We start from the raw sequence: 9177 nt of genomic DNA, 5'->3' as shown, positions 1-9177 counted from the left end.
TAGACCACACTGCCCAAGTGATCTATTATATGTGAGTCTTTGATGTTCAGTGTCTACCCCAGCACAGAACCCTTGAAAGTGTGTACATGCAGAATCCTATAAACTCTTCTATGCTAATGAGTTTAATAGCAGATATTCTATAGTCTGTTGATGTTAATGAGCTTACTTCCTACAGCCAAAAGAAACAAAAAAGAAAAGAAGCCAACCTTGTCTGGGCCTGTTCTTTCCATTCAAAAAAACTCTACATAAATTGTTGAAATGATTGTCCTCTCTCGTTTATGACCTTTTATTCAATTACTCATCAGCCTGAAGACGGTACTCTTTGTTTTAAACAAATAAACATTAGTATGTGTCAGAATCCTCAGCCCTCCCCATCGACAAGAAATCCATCCCAAACAGTGTAAAACAAAAAAGGTCACAAGATGTTTCCCTTCATTTTGTCACTTGCCTCAGAAAAGTGGCCCTCAGTACACAAATGACAACTCTGTTTTTTAAAAAACAAGCAGCTACTTAGGGTAAGACAACCAGGTTTGCTACCTAAAGGAGAAAAGAAAAAGGGAAAAGAAAACTTGGAAGTCTTGAACTAAACTCCGTAGGTTTTTGACGTTATCATTCATAAGGAAAAGAGGTCCGTGTGTCAAGGGTTCAGGAAGAGAAGAGTTACCCTAAGGTCTGATTCTGTGGTGACCTCTGACACTGACTATTCACTCACTGTGGTAACTGGTTTTTTTGTCGTTTTTAAATGTTACATGTTTTGTTTTCTTGTATGTCTCCCCCTCCTAGACTGTTAGCCCGTTGTTGGGTAGGGACTGTCTCTATATGTTGCCGACTTGTACTTCCCAAGCTCTTAGTACAGTGCTCTGCACACAGTAAGCGCTCAATAAATACAATTGAATGAATGAATGAAATGGTGTAAGTTAAATGCTTACTATGTGCCAGGCAGTACTAAACGCTGGGGTAGAAACAAGCTAATCAGGTTGGACACTTAGACCATGTCCCTCAGGGCGATCACAGTCTTAACCCTCATTTTACAGATGAGGTCACTGAGGCATAGGGAAGTGCAGTGACTTGCTCCAAGTCACACAACAGATGAGTGGCGCAGCCGGGATTAGAACCCAGGTCCTTCTGATTCCCAAGCCCATGCTCTTATCTACTAGGCCACGTACATCTCATCTGATCCTTACAGAGCACCAGTGTACCTTGGAAAGAGTAATTTACCGATCGGTACTTTGAAAATGGGCGATTAGTGGCCTTCCCTGACTAAGCTGTCGTTGTTCCTTCTCCCTCTGCCTTCACCTATGCATTTGGATCTATACCTTTTAGCACCCGGTATTTGCCCCACTCTCAGCCCCTCAGAACCTATGTGAGCATCTATAATGTATTTGAATGTCTGTCTCTCCCTCTAGGCTGTCAGCTCCTCCTGGGCAAGAAACCCTAGCTACCAATTCTTTTGTATTGTACTCTCCGAAGCGCTTGGACTAGTGCTCTGCACACAGTTAGTTAATACGATTGATGATGGTTGATGATGATGAGTTAGTGCTCAATAATTAATCTAGAGACAGCATGGCCAAGTGGAAAGAGCTTAGAACAGTGCTTGGCACATCATCATCAATCGTATTTATTGAGCGCTTACCGTGTGCAGAGCACTGTACTAAGCACTTGGGAAGTACAAGTTGGCAACATATAGAGACAGTCCCTACTCAACAGTGGGCTCACAGTCTGAAAGACATAGTAAGCGCTTAACAAATACCATTAAAAAAAAAAAGAGCATGAAAGTGGGAGTCCCAGAGAGCAGAGTTCTAATCCCTGGATCTAATTCACTGGCTGTGAGGTGACCTTGGACAAGTCACCTATCTGTTTTTTGCCTCAGTTTCCTCATCTGTCAAATGGGATCTGCTCTCCCTATTTGAGTCCGATTGGGATGAGAATTACATCTGATCTGACTATATTCCATTCATCCCAGTGCTTGGCATAGAGTAAATATTTAATAAATATCATTAGAGAAGCAGCGTGGCTCAGTGGAAAGAGCCCAGGCTTCCCCCCGACCCCCTTGTAGACTGTGAGCCCACTGTTGGGTAGGGACTGTCTCTATATGTTGCCAACTTGTACTTCCCAAGCGCTTAGTACAGTGCTCTGCACACAGTAAGTGCTCAATAAATACGATTGATTGATTGAGTCAGAAGTCATGGGTTCAAATCCCAGCTCCACCAGTTGTCAGCTGTGTGACTATGGGCAAGTCACTTAACTTCTTTGTGCCTCAGTGACCTCATCTGTAAAATGGGGATTAAGATGGTGAGCCCCCCGTGGGACAACCTGATTACCTTGTAACCTCCCCAGCACTTAGAGGAGTGCTTTGCTTAATAAATGTCATCATTATTATTATTATTAATGATCATTATATCGAATAGATTTAATCCTTTACTAATTTCACATTTTTCCCAAGGGAACCAAGAGTGTCACAAATGAATGCTCAGTCTCCTCAAATATTGAGTAATAATAATAATAAAAAATTGGCATTTGTTAAGCACTTACTATTTGCCAAGCCCCATATTGAATAGATTTAATCCTTTGCTAATTTTCACTTTTTCCCAAGGGAACCAAGAGTATCACAAATGAATGCTGAGTCTCCTCAAATATTGAGTAATAATAATAATAAAAAAATTGGTATTTGTTAAGCACTTACTATTCGCCAAGCGCCGTACTAAGCACTGGGATAGATACAACAAAAGCAGATCAAACACACGGGGGGTCTCACAATCTAAGGGAAAGGATGACTAGCACTAGCCAAATCCCCAAGTAACTGTGTCCTTAAGAAGGAAGTAGAAAAGCATTATCAGCCAATTAGCTGTCACTGCCTGAGCTTTGGGGGCATTTTTCAGGGACTGAAGATGATTTTGGGTGGAGCCACTGTGCTCCATTCTTCTACTGTCAGCTTCTGTCCCTGCAAGCCCTCTTCCAGAAGTCAGCCAGGTTTTTCTGGCTCTGGGCAGTATGAGAGGCCTTCTCTCATCCAGGCAGTTTTATGCCTGAGCTGTTCATAAGACTAAGAAGAAAAGCAGCAGGTAGTGCTAGTCTTCCACACTTGAAGCCTGAGATGTTCATAAGACTAGAAAGGAAAGCTGTTGCTAGTCCTCTATACTTGAAAGAGTGAGTTTAAGTCCCATGTGTCTGAATAATAAATGTGTTACAGGAGACTTCTGAGAGGTTTAATATGCCCAGTTACTAGGTGCATCAATGCCTTTATCAAAGTTACCTGTGAGGAAAGCGGAGGAGAGACCTTATGTCCTCTTAGAAGTTGCAGAAAGTCAAGGAAGCAATCTGGTAAGTAAGCCTCGCTCTTTACCCAAATTAAGACTCTGTTAAGAAAAAACAAAACAAAATTTAATTGCGACTCTTGTTTTGGAATGGGTTTCCGTGCTTGGGCTTGATCTAGCCCTCTCCCACTGTAAGGCACAGGTTAGCAATCAATCAATCAAAGAATCAAAGGTATGTGAGTGTTTACATTGTGCACAGCATGATGCAAAGCGCTTGGGAGAGTACAATGCAACTGAATCAGTGGACCTGTTCCCTCCCAATACAAGTTTACAGCCTAGAGGGACAGAAACCTCTTCAGTTTCTCTCAGTTGCTCTTTCATTTCTTCAGCACACTTCTGTAAACATTTCATTATTAATTGTACATGCCCCATATAGGGATTTGTGCACACTTCTGTTGTGCAAACAAAAATAGATGTACACTAACAATATTACAACCTCTTCATCCCTCTCGAGGGAACCTTCTCACTGTGCTTCCTTCTTGTCACCCCAGTCATCCACTGCTTACCCTCTACCTCCTGTCTGGAACTCTCTCCCCCAAGACCCAAATGATCCCCATCTTCAAACTGTTTTAAAATCTCAAATTCCTCTAGGAAGCTTTCCCAGTTAATTGTTCTTCTCCCCAGATCATATCCTTCTAACTCCCCCACCCCACCCCAACATTTTTGTGTCGCTTCTCCATTATAGTAATAATAATTATGGCATTTGTTCCATGCTTACTATGTGCCAGGCACTGTACTAAAGCACTAGGGTGGTTACAAGCAAATTGGGATGGACACAGTCTCTGGCCCACATGGGGCTCACAGTCTCAATCCCCATTTTGCAGATGAGGTAACTGAGGCCCAGAGAAGTGAAGTGACTCGCCCAGGGTCACACGGCAGACAAGGGGTGGAGCCGGGATTGGAACCCAGGAGTCCCTCTGCTCTATCCACTACGCCATGCTGTTTCTCATTATGGATTCGCAACCAACCCCAGTACTTTGTACATACTGATTTAATTACTCAACTCTAAATCATCAGTCGTCCTTACAGAGGGCTGGATTATTGCAGGGGTTTGTGGGACTCAATCTTTGGGCCCACTGGGATGCTTAATAAATGCCATTATTATCTTCCGCCCCAACCGTGCTTCCGTCAGCATCTCCCAGTTTCCCGTTGCTGGATTATGGAGAGGGAACGTGTCAGCTAACTCTGTGGTACGGCACTCTCCAGAGTGCTTAGTACAGTGCTTTGCCCATCATAAGCACTCAATAAATACCACTGATTAATTATCGGTGTCACCGTGTCTGCTGCTGCTCAGTATCCCTCAGGGCTGCCATCTGTGTCGCCATCACCGCCACTAAAATACTGGCAGCTCTGAAGGAGGGGTGGGTTGGTCTATTATTTTTTTTTTTCATAATGTATTTGAAACAGAGGAGAGTTGTGGACTGGGGGATTTGAGGGAAGGAGTCATAGTCTGGGTGGGGAGATATGTTATGGGACAATGAAACAATCATGTCATGCCACATGTGACATCACCATACAAGAAGCAGCATGGCTCAGTGGAAAGAGCCCGGGATTTGGAGTCAGGGGTCATGGGTTCGAATCCCGGCTCTGCCACATGTCTGCTGTGTGTCCTTGGGCAAGTCACTTCACTTCTCTGTGCCTCAGTTCCCTCATCTGTAAAATGGGGATTAAGACTGGGAGCCCCACGTGGGACAACCTCATCTCCTTGTATTCCCCCCAGCGCTTAGAACAGTGCTTTGCACATAGTAAGCGCTTAACAAATACCAGCATTATTATTATTATTATTATTATTTAACTTCTGTGAGCCTCAGTTCCCTCATCTTTATAATGAGGATTAAGACTGTGAGCCCCACGTGGGACAACTTGATCCCATTGTATCCCCCCCAGCGTGTAGAACAGTGCTTTGCACATAGTAAGCGCTTAACAAATGCCACCATTATTATTATTATTATTATTAATTGAGAAGCAGTGGCCAAGTGGATAGAGCCTTGGAGTCAGAATGCCTGGGTTCTAAGCCCGGCTCTGCCACTTGTCTGCTATACGACCTTGGGCAAGTCCTTTAACTTCTCTGGGCCTCAGTTACCTCGGTTGTAAAATGGGGATTAAGACTGGGAGCCCCATGAGGGACAGGGACTGCGTCCAACCTGACTAGCTTGTATCTACCTACCCCAGCGCTTCGCACAGTGCCCACCACATAGTAGGCGCTTAACACATGCCGTAAAAAAAGCAGTTCATAATATACTTTTTGCCTGATTGAAGATGCTGGGTTTAAACACTGTAGCTGTGGGTCAGAAGTGTTCATTTTTGATGACAGAAATGGAACCATGTTGTCAATTTGGTTTTTCTCAGATGTGTGGCACTGGTCATTGAAAGAGCTGACCTAAAATAAGCAATTCATAATACAATCAATCAATCAATCAATCATAATCGATGACTGCACTTAGTACAATCAATCAATCAATCGTATTTATTGAGCACTTACTGTGTGCAGAGCACTGTACTAAGCGCTTGGGAAGTACAAATTGGCAACATATAGAGACAGTCCCTACACAACAGTGGGCTCACAGTCTAAAAGGGGGAGACAGAGAACAAAACCAAACATACTAACAAAATAAGATAAATAGAATAGATATGTACAAGTAAAATAAATAGAGTAATAAATACACTTGTTGCCCGATTGAAAATTCTGTGTTTAAATTCCATAGAAGTGAGCCGACCTCTCGTGTGTGGTGTGATAGTATTAGAGCCCCAAATTCCATTGCTTGCAACTGTGAAAACAACACTCTAGATTCCTTATCAAAGATTTTTTTTCAGATAGGAACAGTAGTGGTATACTTGGAATTTGATTCCGAGTCTTTCCTGTGTCTCTCGGCTACAGAGTCTCAGTTGGGTAACCTTGCTCATTTCAATGATGTTGAATTTTTCACTGCATTCCCACTCTTTCGCCTTTGTATCACTTCTGCTGTCAGTGTGATTGTCGTGTTTCAGGAACTAAAACCTACTCTGATACGATACTGTGTGGGTATTGCTATTTAAATAATATAACAAGACAGGTTGATTTATTCATAATATAGAAGAACAATTTCCACCATTAAAACAATACTAATTTAAGCCTCCTGGGGCCAATTATGATTCCAATTAGCATTGTTTATTGCTACCGCTAAAGCTTTGAGAAAGGGAATAATTGGGGAATTTTCTAAATAGCCATCAGACGACATGGTATCAAATTATAAGGGAAATTACGGCATTAACTTGACACCCAAGCAAATTATAAAGCGTAATTTACCAGGACTCCCTTTAGAGAACTACGGTTCTACATATGTACGGCAGCAAAACAATTTCATGCTAAAAATAGAATTATAACCCAGCTGGAGCCTTGGCAGTGCTTTTCGCACTATGTCTATTTTGATATTGAGAGTAAATAGCCTGTGTTCTTTCATTATGGACATAATTAAAGTGCATTAACTCGTTCCTCTTGCTGACATAGTGGCCACAAACACCAACTAGATGTGAAGTTAAGTTTCACACTGCAAGCCCTCGCCATATCTGTAGTGTGCACTCCGCCTTTGGGAATTAGATAATTCTGCTGTTCTTCCTTTCACCATCATGTCGTCTAAGGTTCTTTTTACTACCTGATGTGTGAAAAGTTACCATTCTTAGCAGGAAACAAACCTTGCATTAAAACATTTTCCTGATCTTTGTCGGTCCAGGTTGAGGGGATTCTAGGTCACTTTCAAACCCCAGAGAGATGGCTATATTCTCACACTGGAAGAGAACTGAGAAATGTCTGTGGAGCGTCCGTCTATTCCAAAGGGCTTGGTGCTAGAGAAGCAGCGTGGCTTAGTGGAAAAAGCACGGGCTTTGGAGTCAGAGGTCATGAGTTCAAATCCTGGCTCTGCCAATTATCAGCTGTGTAACTTTGGGCAAGTCACTTCTCTGTGCCTCGGTTACCTCATTTGTAAAATGGGGATTAAGACTGTGAGCCCCACGTGGGACAACGTGATCACCTTGTATCCTCCCCAGCGCTTAGAACAGTGCTTTGCATATAGTAAGCGCTTAACAAATGTCATCATTTATTATTCTCTGTACCTCAGTTACCTCATCTATAAAACGGGGATTAAGACTGTGAGCAACCTGATTGCCTTGTAACCTCCCCAGTGCTTAGAACAGTGCTCTGCACATAGTAAGCACTTAATAAATGCCATCATTATTATTATTATTACACTAAATAATATTTACACGCAGAAAACCTCTTAAAATTTGAAAGGAAAAAACCCCAGTGAGATTTTTTTTAAAAAAAGATTGAATTACTGACAAAATATTGAATTTGAATTGAATATTGAAAAGTTGAATTACTTTCCACAACGGAAACTTCACTGAGCCCAGCGTAAGCCAAAGACTTTGTGAAGACCTCAGTGCCTCAGTTCTGTCTCATTTCTCGAGAACTACTTCAAGCACTGAGCTTTGGCCAAGGGGCATCTTGCTAAATTTGCGGATTGAATCTAATTTCGGGAACAGTCCGGGGACGAAGGGGAGGGAATGGAGCTGGGTGGGCACCTCTGGAAACACACATCAACACGCTATTGATGCCTACTTGTTTTGTTTTATTAATAATAATAATAATGATAATAATAATGTTGGTATCTGTTAAGCGGTTACTATGTGCCAAGCACTGTTCTAAGCACTGGGGTAGATATAAAGAAATTAGGTTGTCCCACATGGGGCTCACAGTCTTAATCCCCGTTTTACAGACTAGGTAACTGAGGCACAGAGAAGTGAAGCGACTTGCCCAAAGTCAACACAGCTGACAAGTAGTGGAGCCGGGATTAGAACCCACGACCTCTGACTCCCAAGCCCAGGCTCTTTCCACTAAGCACCCTGCTTCTCCCGCGCTGTTTTGTTGTCTGTCTTCCCCTTCTAGGCTGTGAGCCGGTTGTTGGGTAGTGACTGTCTCTATCTGTTGCTGAACTGTACTTTCCAAGCACTTAGTTCAGTGCTCTGCACACATTAAGCGGTCAATAAATACAATCAAATGAATGAATGAATGAATGAATGAATGAATGAAGAATGCACCCTCGGACCTGTCCAGGGGCAGTTCTTCCCCTGCTGAGTAATAATGAGGTGGAAGGGCAGGGCACGCTTCCTTACAACTGGTAATACTCTCCTCTCCTCCCACTTCATCCCAACCCTGAGCCCAAGGGCTAGCAACACAACAACATTGTTTGGAAAGAGGAAAGGAAGGGGAGAGGAGCGGACAATGGAGGCTGGGCCACAGATACTGATGTATCCAGGGCAGCCTAGATACTTAACCCTACATTTTGGAGAGTTGGGAAAGAATTCACAAAATGACAAGAGCAAATGGGAGCCGTGGTCTAGCACCAACAGAATGAAGTTCAGTAGCTACAGGGTAATATCCTTCTGTAGAAGTGTACTTTTTTTCCTCCTGTGGAATTCCTTGTGGCTGGTCACAATATCTCTAGGATCCACCCCGTCCTTTCATTCATTCATTCATTCATTCAATCGTATTTATTGAGCGCTTACTTTGTGCGGAGCACTGTACTAAGCGCTTGGGAAGTACAAGTTGGCAACATAGAGAGACGGTCCCTATCCAACAGCGGGCTCACAGTCTAGAAGGGGGAGACCAACAACAAAATAAAACGTATTAACAAAATCAAATAAATAGAATAAATATGTACAAATAAAATAGAGTAGTAAATACATACAAACATATAAACCAACAGTGGGCTCATCCAAACTGCTACCACACTGATCCAAGCACTTTTCGTACCCGACCTGGATGACTGCATCTGCCTCCTCGCTGACCTCCCTGTCTCTCCCCTCTCCGGTCCACACTTTACTCAGC

At 42.9% G+C, this 9177-nt stretch overlaps 1 long non-coding RNA gene across 1 annotated transcript; it reads right to left on the bottom strand.

Annotated features, from left to right (window-relative positions):
- Window positions 1-277: 277 nt before the first annotated feature.
- Window positions 278-5674, bottom strand: LOC119939544. The gene is made up of 3 exons (XR_005454679.1): window positions 5557-5674; window positions 3254-3356; window positions 278-537 (listed from the first exon to the last, which is right to left on the bottom strand). It is a non-coding gene; the product is annotated as an uncharacterized LOC119939544 (long non-coding RNA).
- Window positions 5675-9177: the final 3503 nt, after the last annotated feature.

The sequence above is a fragment of the Tachyglossus aculeatus genome, chromosome 2 (genome assembly GCF_015852505.1).
Source record: "Tachyglossus aculeatus isolate mTacAcu1 chromosome 2, mTacAcu1.pri, whole genome shotgun sequence".
In the NCBI taxonomy this organism is placed as follows: domain Eukaryota; kingdom Metazoa; phylum Chordata; class Mammalia; order Monotremata; family Tachyglossidae; genus Tachyglossus; species Tachyglossus aculeatus.
This window is presented reverse-complemented; position numbering and strand designations above follow the sequence as displayed.